General features: G+C 44.5%; 1 protein-coding gene across 5 annotated transcripts in view; it reads left to right on the top strand.

The window, feature by feature from the left end:
* Positions 1-20,312, top strand: part of KIRREL3 (kirre like nephrin family adhesion molecule 3) — a 539,444-nt gene that overhangs the window by 319,709 nt on the left and 199,423 nt on the right. The gene's annotated exons all lie outside the window — the stretch shown is intronic.

The following is a 20,312-nucleotide window of genomic DNA, read 5'->3' as shown; positions in this document are numbered from 1 at the left end:
GCTCTAGTATTAATGGAAATTTTAATGAAAAACTAAGCCTTGATTAGGTTGCCATGCAGAATTCCCACATAAGCAGAGTCTGGTTAATTTCCCTTGTGCCAGGGGCATGGGCTCAAATGCACACGCACACACACACACAAATCTCTCAGCAAATTCCCTCCAATCTCCAGGCCAATGACCCTCATGTTTTCTTCTGCTGGCCTACTCCTAGAGTTTTATACAGGGCGTGGGGCCTCCCCCATGCTTTAATTGGAGCAGGCTCAGAGGCTAGGAATTGCCAGAGAGCTCCAAAGGGAGTGTCCAAGTTCTCTCGGCCTCCTCTAGCTGCTCAGATGGAATCCGCCAACTGGCTACAAGGAGCAGTGTGTTTCAGAAATGGAAATGCAAGAGGCTAGGTGCTGTGTCCCCTCCTAAGCTGGGCAGCCCGGTGCTCCCCACTCCCTTGGGACCCAGCTAATTGAGTAGCTTCAAAAAAAATAAAAAGAAAAGAAAGGAAAACCAACACACACACAAAGGCATGCACTCCCCTGAGATGTTTTAATTATGACAAGCAACTCTGTCTATCCCTTGTAGTAGAAACCGGCACCCCCCTAGGGAGAACCAGGAGTTGTAGGAGAAAAGCAGTCAATGGCTTCATCTTGTTAAAGCCAGCAGATATGGAAACCTCCCTCCTACCACCACACCCTCCCGTCTCTGGGTCCTCAACCATCTCGCAGGTGGACTCTCACTGGCACTCTTCCAGACGCTTCTTCCTGAGCCAAGCCTGAGCGGCGCCCCGACACCTGCACGTTGAAGCATCTCTGCTGAGAGGTCAGTGAAGGGAGAGCAGATCCCCGGCTCCTGCTCTGAGTAGAAATAAATGAGCAATTAGAGAGACAAAACAAAGAAAGAAGCAAGAAGGAACCAGAAAAAAGTCAACCGCTACACTCTAGACAGCTGAAGAACCCGAGTGAAGCGGAGGGTTTCCTCCTCCCTGGCCCTTATGGTGCCTCCTGTCAAGTCACACATAATTAATTAATTTCTAATGTCACCTTTCTCCAAGGGGCCTGCCCCATTTTCTGATTTCTTTGATGGTCAAGAAGTCACGGGCCCTGTCCCATTTTCTGGTTTCTTTGATGGTCAAGAAGTCACTCACAGCTGATACGATAATGGGCTCTTGGTCAGAGCCGTGCGTTTTTGGTCTGAGGAGTCCCCAGTGCTCCTGTCCACCAGCTGCCTGGCTCCTCTGTGACCGGCATGGAAACACTTCAGTCACTACGAGGCGGCAACTCTTTCCAGGGGGTGAGGTGAACACAGCTTTCACCTTGCAGACCCTGGTTGCAAAAATCTCTTCAGGGAAATCAACCTTCTTTCTCTCCTCTCAATAGGCTTTTGGCTCTCTCTCTGTTGCTCTCTTTCCCTCTTCCCTTCCCACCCGCACCTCTGTCCCCCCACTGCCATTTATTTCCTGGCATCCTGTAAAGATGAAGAGCGCTATTTCAAAGGCTGGGTTTGATCCTCAGCTTTGTGAAGTGAGCCGGGGCCTCCCAGTTCACTCCTGTCACAGTAGAGCCTCTTGCCTCAGACTTTTTCACCTGCTTGCACATAGAATCTTCTAGGTACTTTTTAAAATTACCTGCATTCGGGGCCCACCTCAGACCAATTAAATCAGAATCTTTGGAGGTAGAGCCTGGATATTTGTATTTTTTATGCTCCTCTAGGTGATCCCGTGTAGCTAGTGGTGAAAACCACTATGTCTAGTCCCATACCCACAGCTATCGACAGACACCTGCCCCCAGAACCCTCCCTGGTAATCTTCCCAACTCACATCCTCTGGTTCCGATAGGGAGCGGGGCGAGGGGGTGACCTAGAAGAAATCAAGTCAGCAGAGCCCCAGGCTCCCAGGAGACCTACTGAAAAGACCCTATGGGACCAGAATAACCCCAGACATAGGCTTTCTGACCCTCCTGAGTAATGTATCCCCTCTTTCAATTACCTGTCAGCCCAGGTGATTCATCTCTCATTATTTAGGACAGAACACAGAATTGTAAAAGTTGTAGGGGACTTCTCTCCTTCTTCTTGCAAAAAGCAGCTCATGAGCCTGTCTGACAATAGTATCTGTTCTCTTTGTGATAAACAGCATACAACCAAACAATACTTATCAGAAACCCACAGGAGGCATGACCTACTGCTAGTTGCTATTTATTCTAAGAGACAGCGTCTTTGCCATTTGGGAGTTTATGTCATAAGAAAAATGACACCATCCAAAACACAGTTACCCAGAAGGCAGTTACAACTTTGTGCTGTCTTTTCTCTTTTTTCTTTTTTTTCTTAGTATGTTTTGGTTTTGAGATCTGTTTGGGGTATTTCACCAAGATATTAAGTGACAGAAGAGTGTGTTTATGGCACATAAACATTGGTGGTTTCTTCAGAGTCTGGGTTTCTACAGAAGCTTAATCCTTCCAAGCCTTTTGTCGGGTCTTAGATGCTCTCCCCACTGGCCCCTATCTCATCCTTGTTATGCAAAAGTCAAAGCAAAAACAGAGTCGTTTGCCAAATTCCCATCCCCTGTAGCTTCCTGGATGGTGTTAATACACAGCCCGGGGAAAACCATATTGCATCTTCTATTGGTTCTTGGAATGGCTTCATCCTTTACTAACCAAGCCTCATCTTTCTCAGAGTCACTGCATGTTCTAGCTGTGGGACAGTTTTATGGTTTACTGCCTTGGCAATCAATGTAACATGCTGAACAAGATTGCTTTCCTCTGGCCTGGTAATGGTCAGCTCATCCTTAAAAGTTTGCTCCTCCTTCGATGAGCAACAACCTGACATATCCAAATGTTTACTTGGCACTCTCGAGGAACTCTTATCATCCAGGCAATGGGTTCCCTTCTTGGAAACAGTCCAAGACACACAGTCAGTTCTCAATTAGCCATGCTAATGAAGATGAGCAATGGTGCAGATAATCCAAAATAGCAGATTATCTGGAAATCACTTTTATTGGCTTTGGAATAAATGTAGTGATGCAGTGCATGTAAGTGTGTATCCATTAGTGTGTGTCCCAGCAGTGTCACATTTTCTGTGGACTATCTGTTTTATGTGTATCGGAGTTTGCATTCTTGAGGTAGCATCATTGGAAAGTGTAGTAAACATCCCAGCTGCATCATGAATAACAGAGGGAAACTAACATGGAGTTAAAAATGGTATTTACAGAGGCAATGAAAATAGCCATGGGCCTCTGTTTCAGTAGTTTTGTGGTGGACACTGCAAGGCTTATCCCTTCCCATCAGGGGCCCCATTTTGCCCTGCATGCCCCCTGTGGGGTGACTAGTGCCCACTATGTGCCCCAGATCCTGGCAGGGCTATCTGGAGGAACTTCAAGCCATAATCTCTCTACAGGCTGCAGAGTTGCCCCTGCTTGTTGGCACACTAAATTTGTATTGCCCCCCTCTAACACTGGAATGCCACCTGGTGCTCCTGCAGAGTAAATACCTGACAACTTCCAACCTTTCTTGGAAGTTTATTGCAAGCTCTTGATGGTGGACTTGAAAGGAGACGCTTGGTGGAAAATGGTTCTCAAACTTTATTGAACATATAAGGAGCTTGTTTTAGTTGCAAATACGTGGACCCTACTCACTGAAATTCTAGTACAGATGTCTGGGGTAGACCTTCTAATTTGTACTGTTGTCAAGTGTGCCCCCTGTCAGAGATATTCTTTGAGAACTCTGTTTAGAGAACCATTCTGACTGCTGCTGATCTGATGTTGGGCAGTAGCTTGAGCGTAGATGAATTGGCCTTCTCAAGATCTTTTCCTCCACCAACTATTGTGCTTTGGTTAAAGTCTAATTTATGATGAACCTGTAAGGACTATAAATATGGGTGTGGGACAGTCTTCACCAGGTGGGCTGGGCAAAGTGTACAGACACTTGGGCCAGAATACAATCTTCCCAGCCTGTGTCCAGAAAAGCATGGCCAACCCATAAGTCACAGAGCTTTCTTAGATGATATAATAATAATAATAATAATAATAATAATAATAATAATAATAGCTACTGTTTGTTGAACACTTACTAGGTGGCCAGCATTATTGTAAGCATTCCACATGAATTTTCTGATTGAATTCTCTTAATCCTATGAGGTGTTGTTCTCATTTTGGGAGGCCCTGTGGAGAAGCTATCTCAGTCTTTGTAGAGCCAATTTTAAAATAAGAGAAAAAAAATAAACAAACCCAGCATGTTTGAAATTCTTGAAGAAAAGACAGCATGTAAATCAACTAATTATTATTAACATTCATGACTATATCCTTGCAGGCAAAAGGAAAAAAGTATGATTTTTGTAGTGTTCAAAGAGGTGGTTCAGACCAGAGTAATTAGTTAGCTAATTGACCAGTTGGAAGGTTTTCAGTGATCCTCTTGATTTTTGCCCACTGGCCTATTCTCCTTGTGAGATATAAGGGTAGGTCAAATCCAGCAGCTGTGACCAACTGCCTAGAATGAGGTTGCTACTCCAGACAATTTCCCACACCCCAAAGATCAGAGTGGATAAAGTCATAGTAAGTCCAGTTGTTTATGTGATCATCAACTTTCAAAAATAAGCAGTAAGATCCATGGTCACATAAAGTAGGGTCACATCTACCGTACTCCTGGTAGATTAACCAAATATTATCAGGCTTCAGGCAGAATCAAGCAGAGTCTAAGTGAAGGAGAAGCAAGTGGAATAAAGCCTAGAGGCAACAAGAAGAGAAAGCTGTTGATAGTGAAGCCCTAAAGACAAAGAAAAGATCTTAACGAGATGCAAATCCCATTCAGGAAAGCTCTCCAAGTCAGTAATTAAAGTACATCCAGGAATGTAGGTCTGGCGGGGTATAAGGGATCAATAGGTTAAATACTTTATGTTGTTTAATCAGATACTTAGCACAGATCAAATATTACCTTATTGAGGTTATTAGGCTAAATGAGGGCACTGTGATGGTGAGCATTCATTACAGAGATGCCAATGGATCATGAAAATAGCAAGGTACAATCCTGAGTCACCTCTAGCCCCAAGATGAGGAACAAGGAGGCCAGAAAGCCTGCACAGGACTAAAGTGGCATCTGTGCTCTTCCTGAGGAGTAACTTGGGAAGTTGGGGGTGATAAGTTTCCCCAGGGAACTAAGGTACCAAGTCTTGAAATGGATAAAAATAATGTTCTCCTTGAAGCTGGGTGTACCTAGTGTTGTGCAAAAGCAAAGCAGGTAGCCGCGTTATTCAGGACCATGGAAAGTACCCTTGTTCTTGTTCCTCCTTATTCTGTTTATTTGTATCATAACAGACATGACTGTGTTGGGGGATTGAAGCCTCAACTCTTAAACATACTTTCCTGAGAAGGGGCCCCATGGCAAAAGAAGCCCACTAGACTTCTGAACTGGGAGAGCTGTGACTGAGCCACAGAGGGACCGGTAACCCTTCGGCTTTGGCAATGCCCATCTTCTTTGCTAAATGCGTGGATATGAAGGGGAGACCTTTGTGGATTGATCGTTAATTATGCTCTGCCGATGTTGTTGGCCTTGATCCAGTCAGACTATTTCCTTGTCTTTTCCAATAGGTAGATGTAAAGCCAGATTGGAACTTTGCTGAAAATCAAGAGGGAACAAAAAAGGAAAAAAGCAATAAATTTACAAAAGTATCACTAAAACAGGTGGCTGCATCAACAGAGAGTCGCACAAGCTCCACCTGACCCCAAGCGCACAAACCCCAGCTGACCCTCACTCCTCTCCAGAGCCCACTCAAGGTCCTCTCTGGGGTGGAAACAGATTGTCCCTGTATTATTGTCCCATTCTCTTATTCCATCTCATCCCCAGCCCATCTGCAGGCCCTGAGTTTCCACAATTCCTGGTCCCCACTCTGGTTGGGAAAGGGAAAAAGATTCTGCTCTTTCTCTTCCAAAATGTACATCCTTGGGCATCAGTTCCACCAGCAATTACCCGGCAAATCTGTCTCCTGCCCCACCTGGAGGTTGGTTTTTTGTTGTTGTTGTTGTTGTTGTTGTTTTTAAGATTTTATTTATTTATTCATGAGAGACACAGAGAGAGAAGCAGAGACACAGGCAGAGGGAGAAAGAGACTCCCTGTGAGGAGCCTGATGTGGGACTCAATCCCAGATCCTGGGACCATGCCCTGAGCCAAAGACAGATGCTCAACCACTGAGCCACCCAGGCGTCCCTCCACCTGGAGGCTTCTGATCCATTTCTCTATGTGTTGCTGTGCTTGCTTTGCTAAAACATTCTAACTAGCTGGGTGTTAGGCAGAGCTCTACTTTTTTTTTTGGAAATAATCCACCAGTAAATTTAATAATATTCCAGTTTTCTGACTGGGCCCCTCAGAGCCTTAGGGTTCCCAAAAGGTCCAAACTGCCTCTACAGACAATCAGTGGGGAGGCTGAGTAGACAATGCCCAGGACCTAACCACTGCCTGCCACCCACTGGCTTAGACTTCACTTGTGCCAATGTGAAATGTTGAAATTCCATGTAAAATATCATCTGAAAAATAATGCACTACTTAAGATAAAAAGGTTTGAGGTCATTATTCAAGTTTTTCTAGAGGTTTCAATGATAGTATCTTTTATTCTATTTCCTTCCCCAAACATAATAAAACAGCAATGATACAATGATAATTGTTGAAGGCTTCTTGTATGCTAACAGTTTTCAATACATTGTCTTATTGAAATCTTTTTTTGCAAAGGAAGATACTTTATTCTACAAATGAAGATGCACAGAGACTGTGGTTAAGAAACTAGCCCAAGATCTCACAGGTCTGAATGACAGAAGCCACAGGCGTCTTTCCGACCTCAGAGTCCAGACAGCATAGTCTTGCCTGACCCCACTCACATTCAGACACCGCTCCTATGAGAGTGGAACCTACTATGTTCCCACTCCAGAGACATCTCCAGTTCTTGACTTCTTGGCAGAGCATAGATAATGGACAGTTCCCCAGTCCAGGGAACCCACCTCTCCAGGTCAGATTCTCATTTCCACCCACTCTGGAGAGTTCTAATTAGCTTCTGACATTTCCTCTCACCCCTTCCTTGGCCCCACCCCTCCTCAAGGGCCACCGTGTTTTATTATGGAGATACTCTAGTCACCAACAGTATCAGGAACAAAAAGAATAAGAGAAAGTTAATTTTGTCCTCAAAATCCACACAAGGGCTAATGTTTGTTGCTGCTGCTGCTGCTATTGTTCTGGGTGGGTGGGATTCCTACCATGTTATTGCCACACAGAGACCCGAGCCCAGACAAGCCTAAGAAGACCAGGCCACCGGGACTCTCCCCCTCATTCTGCAGCCCACTGACGCGTCTAGAACAGCCTTCATGGAACTCTCCAGGGTAGACCAGCACACCCTGCACCAGAGACCACAATAGTGCTGTGAAAATTGCAGAGCCACTTTCTTCTCAGAGTGGCTTCTAGTCCCCAGAGTGATAACACAGTAGCTTCTTTCCCTGGGTAGGAAATGAAACAACTTGATAGGAGGAGGGAAAGCGTTTGAGTTGACAAGTGAAGTGATTTTTTAACCTTCCAAATTCAGTTGTTTGTGGGGGGAGTGCAAGGGTGAAGGAGAAAAGAGGCAGGCGTGAAGGCTTCAGCAAGTCAGACTTTTCAGGGGAACAAAGAAGGCATTTGTCAGAGCAGAGAGCTGTGTAAACCCACCGAGAATTCAGACAGTTAGCACCTTGGCGGGCCCCTGCCTTTGCAAGCTGTGACCTAATTTTGAGAGATGCTGCTCTTATTGTTTTCCAGATAAAAGCAAGCAACAGCAAAAGCTCTCCCGGGTGAGGCTTTGACATCAGGAAAAATTATCCTGACTCTAGTGACTAATCCCCCCTTAGCCCTCCTCCTGCACCCCAATCTGACACCCTTCTATCCCTCTTGAGTTTCCCAAATCTTTGGCAGAATTGTTGCCAGATCCCCAGCCATCAACACCAAGAGAAGGACAGATGTTCACCATCACCACCTGTCCACTGTGGGTGGGACCCATGTTTAGCGTAGTCTTTGCCAGTGGGTGAGCTGGGAATGTCTCGAAGGGCCTTCTCCCATCCCAATTAAAATCCAGCCATTTAGCTGCCATTTTCAAAAGGCCAGGAAAGAACAAAGGGTTACCTCTGGGGTAAACGAATAGCCTTCTGCAAACCCCTGTCCTTTTACATAATAGGTCAGCGATAATATGTAGGGAGAGGAGGCAAAAACTTCAGAAAAGCAAATCCTTAAGACACTCAACATGTGAAATAAAATCAGAAGCAGTGTGGAAGGCAGAGGGAGGAGAGATTCTACTGAAGTTCAAGAGTCAAGAGTCTGTGCTTCTAAGGGGCTCTGACCTCCCACGACATCAGGCTCTGTGGCTGTCCAGTTGGAGGGACATGGTCCAAGCGAAACAACCCCTCCAGACAGAAACGGAAGGGGAAGTGGGGGCCATCAGGTGCTTAAGTGGGCCAAGAGAAGGGCATCCCTCCAAAACAGTGGAGCCTCCTAGATTATACAAGCTCCTCTTCATCTCCAAGTTACCATAGATAGTCTCTTCTCAGTGGAAATTCCTTCCTCAGAGTTCTCCCCAGAAAGACTAATCTAATCCTCTGCCCATCTTTAACATTTTAGAGGCAGATGTGCAGAGGTTGGAAAAAAAGTACATGTCACTCCCTTAAAATTCCTTTCAGGTTACATATTCTGGATTCATCAACCTGAGATTGATTCTTCCTCCTAGCTCTGAGGTAGTAAAAAATCTTGGGTGCTCAGGAGAAAATATCCTTTTGCAGCGTTTAGAGAAACAGTGTCCCTGGTAGAGAAGGTACCCCACCCCCGACCCCTGCCAGGTGACCTAACCACAAGCCTAATGAAACTGAATGCAGAGATGTGAAGACACACAAAGAGATTTTCGGAGGAGAAGTGAATGGTTCAGGCCCCCTGGGAACCAGAGGCCCACGGTAGGAAGACTCAAGGCCATTAAACACTAGAATGGAGGGTTGTGGCCTCACTGTGACGGAGGTTGAGATATGTGCTGGGCTTTGGGCCTGGTGGGACAGGTGATAAAGACACAGGGCCCTTACCCTGAAGGCAGTCCCCCTATGGGGAGACATTGTGGGATCTCCCCCTGGGTCCCCATAGGGGCATTTACAAGATATCTTTTCAACCCTCCTTTTCAGTATGACTGAATAAGGCTAGAGTGGAACAAAGGTGTCATTTCCATTTGATAGCACAGGAGATGACAGAAATGTCAAAGGCCTCCCTGCCTCTGACTACTTCCATCTCCAGGGCTCATCATGCACCCCCTCTTCGAGTCAGCGAACCTGCAAGGTCGGGCCCTGGTCTCATCACGTCTCGCCCAACTTCTCCCACTCGTCAGATGGGCTCAGCTCATTGCCCTGGCCGGCAACGTGGTACCCTGCATGCTGCGGGGACAGAGCTGGGCCCCAGTTTCCAGTGATCTTGCAAAGAACTCCAGTGGGGCACCTGGAGATGCCTCTGTGTCAAATGCCTGCTCCTGGGGTGGTTTTCTCCGAGATCCAGAGGCGGCAGCACATTTTGCATCCACCAGAACAGTTTCCTCTCCATTGCCCTGCTTGGATTTCATGGCCGCCCCTGTGAGGTGTCATTATCTCCATCTTCTAGGAAGAAAACAAGGCATCAGAGAGCAACTCCCCTCGCAGTCAAACACCTTCTCACTGATTGAGCCCAGGAGCCTCCCCTGGAGTACCCCTCCTGCCACCCTGTCCCTGCCCACCCTTCCCTGAGCACCTCACATCCCACTTCCTCTAGGCAGTCTTCCTGGACCAGGTCCCAGGACTGGCTCCTCCATTTGACCACAGAGAGCTCAGCGCATTATTATTATTCACTCAGCTGCCCGATTATTTACTCACTCTCTTGTTTACTTACCTTCTCAGGTGTGCACATATATTCTTTCCAATAAAATTATAAACAAGGTGTCTGGCATGAGCTTTATTATACCTTTATCCCCTCCCCCAACAAAACCCAATTAAGAATGTAGGAGACATTTAACAAATGCCGCTGCTGGATGCATGAATGAATGACTTTTTTAATCAAATATAAATTAAACTGGCGCCTCATCCAAAGCGGAACTTCTTTTTGCGTTAACCCCTGTAGAGCTTTTGCTCATGGCAGGAGGACACCCGTGAGGTAGCTGGTCCTTACGTTGCTGTTGCAAAGAAGAACCCCTAGGGGAGGAAAATCTAGAGGCCTCTGACCTGGTGGGCTGCCCATGGAGTGAAAATCTAATATTTCGGTTTTTGAGAAATGTCACTTTTGAGAAAATTAAGATTTCAAAAAAGAGTAACTCTTCAAAGTTCCACATTTGGAGAAGTGATAACAGAGGCAGTCATATTGAGGTTATAGGAAGAACCTTAGTGTTTGGGACAAATAGAGGAGGCTGTATTGCCTAATACTATGTGCAGGGCTGCAGAGTCAGACATCCCCAGAGCTCCAGCCTCACTGTGTCCTGATCGAATGGATGGCTTTGAGCGAGTTACATGACCTCTTGTCCACACTCCCTTGACTTGTGAAGTAGAGGCAATGAGAGCATCCACATCATAGGGCCGGCGGGGTAATGAAAGGATACACTGCGTGTAAAGTGCCTAACACTGAGCCTGACTTTACATCGTGCCCAAGGTGTGATAGTGATTGTGACTACTGCCATAGACTCCCTGAGCAGTCGTGATCCAGGCCCCCTCTCCTGCCTTGGTTCCTCCTCATGCCCTAAGGAAAGGAGTTTACTTCCCATCAACCCCCAGAGACTCTAGCCCAGGCTCATTGACCAGAGGGTGTCAATTCCACATAAGGAACCAAAAGTCATCAAAAATACTGAGGCCCGATCTGAAGAAGTCCATCCTTCCATTCTGAGGAACTGAAATCCCAATTTGCCTGTGATCCCCAGGAGCTTAGGTTCTTTTATAGGAATTCTCCGGACAGATCAGACACCATGCATGCCTGTCTTCCTCCTGACCCAGAGCTAATATGGCCTTGCTCTTAGAACAAGGTCGACTTTCCCTTTCCGCTTCTTTCTTCCCATGGCACAATGACTTCCTCCACCTTTTTTGAAATATCTGAATTCAAAAATGTTAATTAGGGACTTCCCATGACTTTATGGAGGTGTCATGATTAGACCTATTATTACCACCCCAAATGGGGAAATTGAACATCTACTGCTTTATGAACCCTTTATCACAATTAATGCTGCCTCCAAAGCTTCCCATTTATTGGGTTCTCTGGTATAATCATTCCTTATATGTGTTTCAAGACCTTGTACAAGTACAAATAATTTAAACTAATTAGCTTATTATAAAAAAGGAATGAAAACAAATGGCACATGAATGAATTGTGAAGTTTCATATGGAATTAATATCTCCCTAATACCCACAAATTTGGTAAATTCATTATGCATCTATAATCAAACCTGATGAATCCCCTAGGTAATTCAGAAGTAATTATGCATGAACTGCTGCCACTTATTTTAAAGTGCTACCAAAATAAGAGATTTATCCTCAAGATCCAGTTAGGCTCCAGGATAACTAGCACTAACCGGACATGTCCTGTCAGAATCAGCTATTAGAAATTACACTGTCTTTGCATTCCCCTGATACTTCCCCTGAAATCTATAGAAAGCAGCACGAGCCTAAAAAACATTCCCTGCTTGAAACATGGAGTTGACTTTTCCCTAGGATTTGTTTGTGAGATTTGGGGGAAGGACAGAGAGGGATCCCCAGTTGGAATAGCTGGCAAGATCCAAGGAAACCTTGCCCATCGTACACGGTCACCAAGTTCTCAAGAGCCATCCTTGGTCTAGTTGAAGGGTCCTGTAGCCAGGGGGTATTTGCATGGATTCCAGCTCTTTTCCAATAGTAGTCAAATCAGGACCATGATTTTCACAAGCTCATTCAACCAGACCAAGTGAAATTTTCTACCCTCTGAGCTACCATAGCTTTTTATTTCTAGCTCTCTTAAAATATAACTCACAATTTATTTTCAGATATAGCTCCTATTTGATCAGATGTTTCTCTTTTTTTAAGGTTTTATTTATTTATTCATGGGAGACACAGAGAGAGAGGCAGAGACACAGGCAGAGGGAGAAGCAGGCTCCATGCAGGGAGCCCAATGCAGAACTCGATCCCAGCACCCCAGAATCATGTCCTGACCCAAAGACAGACGCCCAACCACTGAGCCACCCAGCTGCCCCAGATCAGATGTCTCTCGAAGACTATGACAGTGCTATTTATTATGTTTATTTATTATACATATGTATGTATCTGTATATAAGAAATATTTATTAAATACATCAGTAAATAAAGCAAACAGGTATCTAAGTCTTCATGGAGTTGACATTCTAGTTGGGGAGACTAAAAGATAGCAAATAGGTAGATAAATAATATATCAGATGGGAATAAGCACTGTCAGAGAAAAATAAAGCAGGTAAAGTGATATGGAAACAGGGATGCAGTGGAGGAGTGGGGTGTTATTTTTAAATAAGGTAGTCAGTTCCTGAGAAGCTGACAACTGAGCAATGTGCTGAGGAAGTGAGGAATTGAACCACGTGGATAACTAAAGGCAGAACGAACGTCTCAGAACAAACGTCTCAGACAGAGGGAAGGGCAAGTGCAAAGGCCCTGAGGCAAGAGCATGCCTGGTATGTTTGAGGAACAACAAAGAGGTCAGAGTGATTGGAGCAGAGGCCACAAAAGGAATAGTAGGGGATGAAGTTAAGAAGGGAACAAGGAGGCAAGACCATGTAAGGTGCTATAAATCATGAAAAGGGTTTTGGCTTTTACCCTGAACTGAGAAACCTCTGGATGCTTTTGAACAGAGAAACAACACCATTGGACTTCAGTTTTGTTTTGTGGGGTTTTTTTTAAATATTTCATTTATTTATTCATGAAAGAGACAGAGACACAGGCAGAGGGAGAAGCAGGCTACCCGTGGGGAGCCCGATACAAGACTCAATCCCAGTACCCCAGGATCATGCCCTGAGCTGACAGCAGACGCTCAACCACTGAGCCACCCAGGTGCCCCTGGACTTCAGTTTTAAAGCATCACTCAGACTACTTTTTTGGGAAGAGAGTATTGGGAGGCATGGGTAGAACCAGGAAGACCAGGTAGGTAGGAGGCTCTGGCAATAATTTAGATGCAGGATCGTCATAACTTGGCCTAGTACGTAGTAGCAATGGGGTGTTGGGGGTGGGGGGGTGAGAAGATCAGATTCTGAGTTTACTTTGAAGAAAGAGCCAACAGGATTTGCTGACAGATTACATATTTTCTGTAAACTTTTCAGCTCCCAGAAGAGCCCCTTAAGCCTAGAAGGTGCCTGATAAATGTTTGCTGAATGAATGGAGTAAACATGTGCATAAATGAAGTATTCATATACGTTGGGCCTCACTTAGAGGGGCTGGGGTTGAATTTGATTAGAGGAAAAAAGCATACCTCATACAACTGAGTCTTTCTCCCGGGGCTGAGTTTCCTTACCTAATAGAAACTCATTAAATATTTGTTGAATAAGTGAATAAATGAGTTAATTAAAATAGGTGTGCAAGACCCGGGACTTTGTTCTGACTTGCAACTGAAACCCCAGCAGATAGGCCCTGGGTCTGGGGGATTTTCTTTTTCCATAGCCCTCGGCAGAGTTTCAGGGTAAGTCTGGGTTCCATAATTATGGCGAAATGGTGCCGAGGCTGAGATCCCCATTGGACTTGCGCAGCAAAGTGTCTAAAATGATCATCTGGCCTCCTGTTTGTCAGTGGTGGGAAGATGAGAAATACTTTCTAAGTGCTTAAATGTCATCATCATTACTAAATTGCTGTAGGAATAAAAATTCAGTTTATACTATTGAGGATCATTAAACCCTCTTCTGAATCTGATGCCAAAATTGAAATAATTGGCTCATCGATGGTACAACATGGAATATAACTACATTGGCTGGTGGGAAAAGTGTTTCAACATGAAGAATGGAACAGGAACTTGGGTAGGTAGATTGGTTTTGTTGGCAGGGTGTTGCTGTGTTGCAATCACAATTGACAGCACAGATCATGATTAAAAATACTTGGAGCACAAATTTAGAGTTACAGGAAAATAAATGGATTTTGCAATTAAGCAAGAGTTTTAAGTCCATTGGATTTTTCAAGGCATGGCTAAATTCTGTTTGGAGAGGTCAACTGCAGATCACACATCCTGATACTGGGCACAGGGAAGGTCCTAAACAAGAATAAAATAAATAAAGGAAATAATAGATGGACTACAGTCCAAGAACAAAGATGTGTTTTAAATGAAAATCATTACTCACAGATGCTGGAGCACAAACCCAGATGGATTCAGTGCTGACTCTAAGGTACGAGAGAGACCCACTGGGCGATCATATCGCTAACCTGCAGATGCTAATGCTGACCTGGGGAGGTGGGGGTGGGGGGGCAGGTTAATTAGCTGCCGGTTGTAAAGCATTATTGCTTTGCTGAGTATTATTATTTTAATAAAAGAGGCTCATGAAAATGTCTCTGGTGGTAACTCATGAGGAATCATTTTGAGGACAAGAGTACTCGTACATCATTCTGAGTGCCGCCTATGTATTTGAGTATCAACAAAAAATTTACTGTTTAAACATAAATCTCTGGAAGAAGTTGAAGTTAATTAAAAAGGTTTAACAGCATATGCATTAGTATTAGTCCTGGCCCTCTTTAGCATGGAAGGAAGGAAAGGAAATAAAACAAGGTATGTGAGGAAGCAGTCAATGTAGGCATTTAATTAAATGTGGTCCAAAGCATAGGCAAAGATACCACCTTATCTGCCATTCAGTCCAAGGAGAGAGAATGGGAGGCAGGGAATGTTCCCTGAAGAGCTATTCGTGTTTTTAATTAACAAAGGCTCTGAGAGTCCTTCCTATATTCTTTTCTTTAGAAACCCAGAATTTCACCTTGTGCCATGATGCTTTCTGTTCGGGTGTGAGAGGCCCTTGGCTGAGCACTGCAGCCCAGTTTAAGTGCATTGCCTCTGAGTCATGCCCAACAGTTACTCATTGATTGGCTCCTCCATGACACAAATATTGGTAGAGCTCTCACTCTGTAGGATGCGTGGAGCCCTGGAGACTGAAGGGGTTGCCCACCTGGTGGTCTCTGTCCTGCAAAGACTGACAGTAGAGCAAGAAGGACCAGCTCACCAACTAGCCGCGCCAAGTGGCAAATACTTGGAGACAGATACGTATTCAGGATCTGGAGATCATAGATGAGGATGTTCAGGGTCCATGTTAAAACGAAATACTTCAGTCAGCCCAAGTGCATGACCACAGGAAGACCCACCTGGGGATAGTTTTTTCATTGTTGACTTCTTACAACATCAGCATGCCTGCCTCCATCTTCCAGTCCCACTGTCTTTACTCTTCCTTCCTCTGTAACTCCCAGCCTACACCTCTCCTATACCAGTTTCAGAATATGCCTTGTTCATTCCACTTCAGTTCATTGGTTCTGTCTCCTACTGTTAGGAGTGCTCCTCTCCCTTCACTTCCTATCCCTCCCCTAAGGTTCACCGGAAGTCAGCCTCTTCCATGAGGTGTAACTTGACTCTCCTGGGCTGGAACCTGCCTTGTGAGATTTGGAATGTTTGCTGTTTATCAAGTGGCTGGTCAAAGGCACCAGACTCGAGCTACGTGTGGCCAGTACTGCACATTGTAGCACTTAACATAGTTAATGTTTTTATAGCTTACTGATTATTACTTGTTGCATAGATATCCTTCAACTTCAGGCTTTAACTCTTCGAAGCATTTAGTAGGAAACCAAAAACTTCATCCTAGATATTGTTTTCCCCAGCATCAGTTCAGTTTAAGATTTATGCCTCAGTAATTCCATCCATTGTACCATCTCTCCATCCTTCTCACCTTAGCCCTCCCCTCACTTTTGCCTCATTACCTTCGCCTTCGGCAACTGCCAATCTTCCCAAACTCCTGACTCCTTCAATTTCAAGCCTTCTTCACTGCAGTGACCTCTGTCTCTACCCCTTCTGCATCCTGAAACACACAACTCAGAGCTACTAAACATTCAGATTTTTAATTGTCAAAATCACCCTCTATCCTCACCTATTTTCTCACTCCCTCTTGACCTGCTATCTGGTTTTTCCTTGGCCTTCGTACTTCCCTCCCTTGCTTTCTTCAGTCTAAGCCCTGTGACCACACATTTTACCTGGACTGTTGTGAACACTCTGGAATCCCTCATCTTTTTGTCCTACCTACTTGGCTTTCCAGTCTCCTATTCTCAGGATCCTCTGGATCCACTTCAAGTCCAGCATGTTAGTCCCATAAACTAAGCATTATTTTAGTGACTTCTCACCCATACCCTTCCCTCACATTGCCAGTCATCACCTCTGAAATGGCTCCACATTCTTATCTCCGTTTGTAGACTACGGCCCGGCCTTCAAGCACTTGAGAGAGAGAAAGAGAGAGAGAGAGAGAGAAAGAAATCCAGCTACATATTGAATATCTGTACATGGATTTCCTTTTTTTTCTTAAAGATTTTATTTATTTATTCATGAGAGACACACACAGAGAGAGAGAGAGAGAGAGAGAGAGAGAGAGGCAGAGACACAGGCATAGGGAGAAGCAGGCTCCACACAGGGAGCCCGACATGGGACTTGATCCTGTGTCTCCAGGATCACGCCCTGGGCTGAAGGTGGCGCTAAACTGCTGAGCCACCCAGGCTGCCCTGTACATGGGTTTTCTACAAGATTCCTAACTCACCATCTAGAGCATAGCTTATCTTCATCCAAAAACTAGTTTTCTTGTTCTATGATCTATAGTTGGCCTCATGGTCTTCTAATTTATCTCTCCCTAAATGCTCAGGGTCAGTTTTGATTCTATCTCTCCTTCACTACATCCCACTGGTCACCTTCTATTGACTCCGTTTCCCTTCCCTTCATTTTTACTATCACCAGTTTTGTCAAGATCCTCATTTAAGCTCACTGAGATTGTTGTTACCTCCAAACTCATTTCCCTGTCTCCAATTAATCTCTATTACAATCCTACTCTTTAATTGCCACACTGAACTTCCTGAAAAATGGCCATTCCGTTCACTAATGATACACTGTTGCCTGAGGATCAAGCATATACTCTAGCATAGCAATCAAGGCTCACCCCAGTATAGCCTCAACCCTCAGTCTTATTTCCCACTACTTGCCTCTCCTGGAGGTGTGACCTACTCTTTCCTGCTTCAATGCTCATGCTGTTCCCTCTGTCTGAGATAGCTTTCTTCTACACTTATCCGGATTTTCTTCATCCTTCAAGGCTATCTCAAATTTTGTCCCTCTCAACTGTGGACCTCTCTGTTGTTTCCCTAACATTTCTGTATTTATAATTCATTTTTTCAATGAATATTTACTAAATATCTACTATGTATAAAGAAATTTAGTATCTATTTTTTTATTTAATCCTCACATTAGCCCTATAACATAGGTATCATGAATATTCTTGTTATATAAGTAAGAAAATTAAAGTTAAGTGAGTTTAAATTTCCTACCCAATATCATGGAGTTAGTAAGTGGCAGAGCCAGTTTGCAAGCCTAATTCCTGTGCTCTTGACATCAGCCCAGAGCTACCTCTCTTTTTGTACAATTTGCCTTGCCTTGGATGGAAAGAAAAGAGGGAAGGAGGGAAGAAGGAAGGAGGAAGGGAGAGAGGGATACCCAAATGCCTTTTTTTTTTTTTACTCCTCTAGAGTATAGGGTCTTTGAACTCAGAATCATACTTAATTAGTTCACCTTTGAATTATTCACTTAGAGCCTGACATAGAGGAGATGTTTGATACCTAATAAATGATGCATGTACTGTTCAGAATTTTTCACATACAAAATCATAAACCTGGAAGGAACATAAAGACACTCTGTCATTCATCCACTGCCTCAGAAACACTGTAACTATGCTGCTTTCTGATCCCATCTACTGCCTTCTGTGTCATTACTCCCTAAAACTCCAATATGTCCATAACCACTTTTCCTTTCAGGTGCTCTTGACTTTTCTGAGGTTTCTTGTTTGCTTCTGGCCTATTCCCAAGTCAGACCTCTTCTTTTTAGACTGAGAGTTTGCTTGGAAAAGACAGAGAAGAAGAAGAGAATAGAAAGAGGAGGACAAAGTTCACATTCTGTGAGTTTAGCTCAAGCTGGGCCACATGGTGGGTGATCTCCTCTCACAGAGAGACAATTTCATCCTCTCCCTGTTCCCTGTTGGAGTCCTAAAGCAAACTCAGTGTTGTCTCCCATGAATGCTTTGCCTGGATGGGCATAGCCACAGTATCTACAGGGAGGCTTGGCACAAATAGAGCTTCTTGCTGGTCTCAGAAGAGGGAACAGTGACAACTAATCACCAACCCCAGGGAGATCGGCACAGGGAGGATTTTGAAGTTGGTACTAGAAAGCAAGATAGTATATGTCAAAATCTGTTCCTTGACATGCTAACAAGATTGTTGGCACTGCCTCTGCTCCCATGGGCTATGGAGATCTTCCCTTTCCAGAAAGACCTTTGACTGTCCATGAACGGCCCAACAGTTGCCTGCTGAGACCAGGGCTCTATATGAAGCATCTAAGGACATCTGCATATTTCACAGGGAGACTCCTCCCCCCTGAATACCTGTCTTTTGTATAATGGAGAGAGGGCCCTTTCAGGGCTGCCACTTAGAATTGCAGAACTGACATGTTAGCCCTAAAAAAGAGTGGAAGCTGAGGATATGCACATCCAAGCAAGACAACTGGAGGGGAGAAGTTCAGTAGGCATTGTATGTTCTATATAGAATTGGACTAACTCAGAGTCCTAAAATATCCTGTAAATTAATATTTAAATGGCATCTACCATTTAAATATGGTGAACATTCTGGATATTGGAGGAGGGAGAGAAGGAAGGAGGGAAGAAAGAAGTCAAAAATGACAGAAAGAGACTTTTGTTATAAGTTAAGGAAATGAAGCTAGCTGCTAGGATGAGGTGATTCATCACATAGTCCCAATCTCCCCTTAAGAAGCCTTTGTTGAGTACAGTCTTGGTGAGATATATCCCACTGCCTGGGACTTTCTTTGCCTGCAATCTAGATGGGAATAGCAATTTCCTACTTTCCAACTGTTACTACTATCAAAAGTGTCCTTTTACCTCAGATTTTTGTGACCAAAACCTGTAAAACTCCACATGAGACCCTGAACTCTGATCTGATAAGAATGACAGAGAATAACTTTGTGACCACTAAGAGGCTCCTCTGAGGCAAGATCTGGAGTAAATATGTCCTGCTCAACCCAGAACCATGAAGAGACTACAGCAATCATCTGGACAAGAATGATGGTGGCTTGGACCAGGTGGTAGTAGAGGAAGTGGTGAGAGGTAGTTCGTCTATGTATGTATTTGACAGATTGGGAATGGGTATGAAAGAAAAGAGTTGAGGATCATCCCAAGTTTTCTGGCCTAAGTAACTAGAAGGATAAAACCACCATCTAAAAGGTGAGGAGGAAAACTGTAAGAGGAGCAGGTCTGTGGGAAAAGGTCAGTTTTCTTTGGGGCATGTCAAATTTGAGATGCCCACAGAGGTATCCAAGTGGAGATGAGGAGTAGGCAATTGGAGATATGAGTCAAGTTAAGGGGAGCGGTCCAGGCTGTGGATGTAAATATGAGGGACATCAGAGCAGAGTTGATGTTTAAAGCCATAAGATTGAGTAAAGGCCAAGAGAAGAGATCTAAGGACAGAGCCCTGAGGACTGTGCTGTCAAGGGGAGGAGGAAAAGCTAGCAAGGAAAAGAGTTCTGTGACTTAGGAAAAATGACCAGAATAGGGAACTCAGAAGTATTTTTTCATACTTGCCTCTCTCAAGGGCTACTCCTCGTGTAGTGAGGCATAGTCCTAAATAAGAATGTCCCCGTGGTGCACACTGAGCTTCAGGAAGAGCCTATGTGAAATAGCACTGTGAGAGGGTGTACCATTAAGACCAAATTGCATGGTTCAGACCAAGGGCTATAGGTGTATTTATCTGACTGCTGGACCTTCTTAGCCATACTTTTCAGGTGCAGACAGCCCAGGAGGAAAAGCTGACTTAATTCAGAGGCCAAATTCTTCCCTCAGATCTATGCATGTAATGTATGCAGGGAGCAGATTGGAATGCTTTTGATGTTGCTAATCTGAACTGACAGCCTGTTTGCTAGTTCCAGATGAGGATGACTCTCAATGTGTGTGTGTGTGTGTGTGTGTGTGTGTGTGTGTTTGCAATGTTCAGTTAGTCTTGAAAGCCTTCTTTCCCACACCAAAGTGGGACCCTAGGGCCGCCACCTCTCCACTGTCCATGTCTATTCCTCAGGGTGACCCAA

This window comes from Canis aureus, chromosome 3 (genome assembly GCF_053574225.1).
Source record: "Canis aureus isolate CA01 chromosome 3, VMU_Caureus_v.1.0, whole genome shotgun sequence".
Classification (NCBI taxonomy): Eukaryota; Metazoa; Chordata; class Mammalia; order Carnivora; family Canidae; genus Canis; species Canis aureus.
This window is presented reverse-complemented; position numbering and strand designations above follow the sequence as displayed.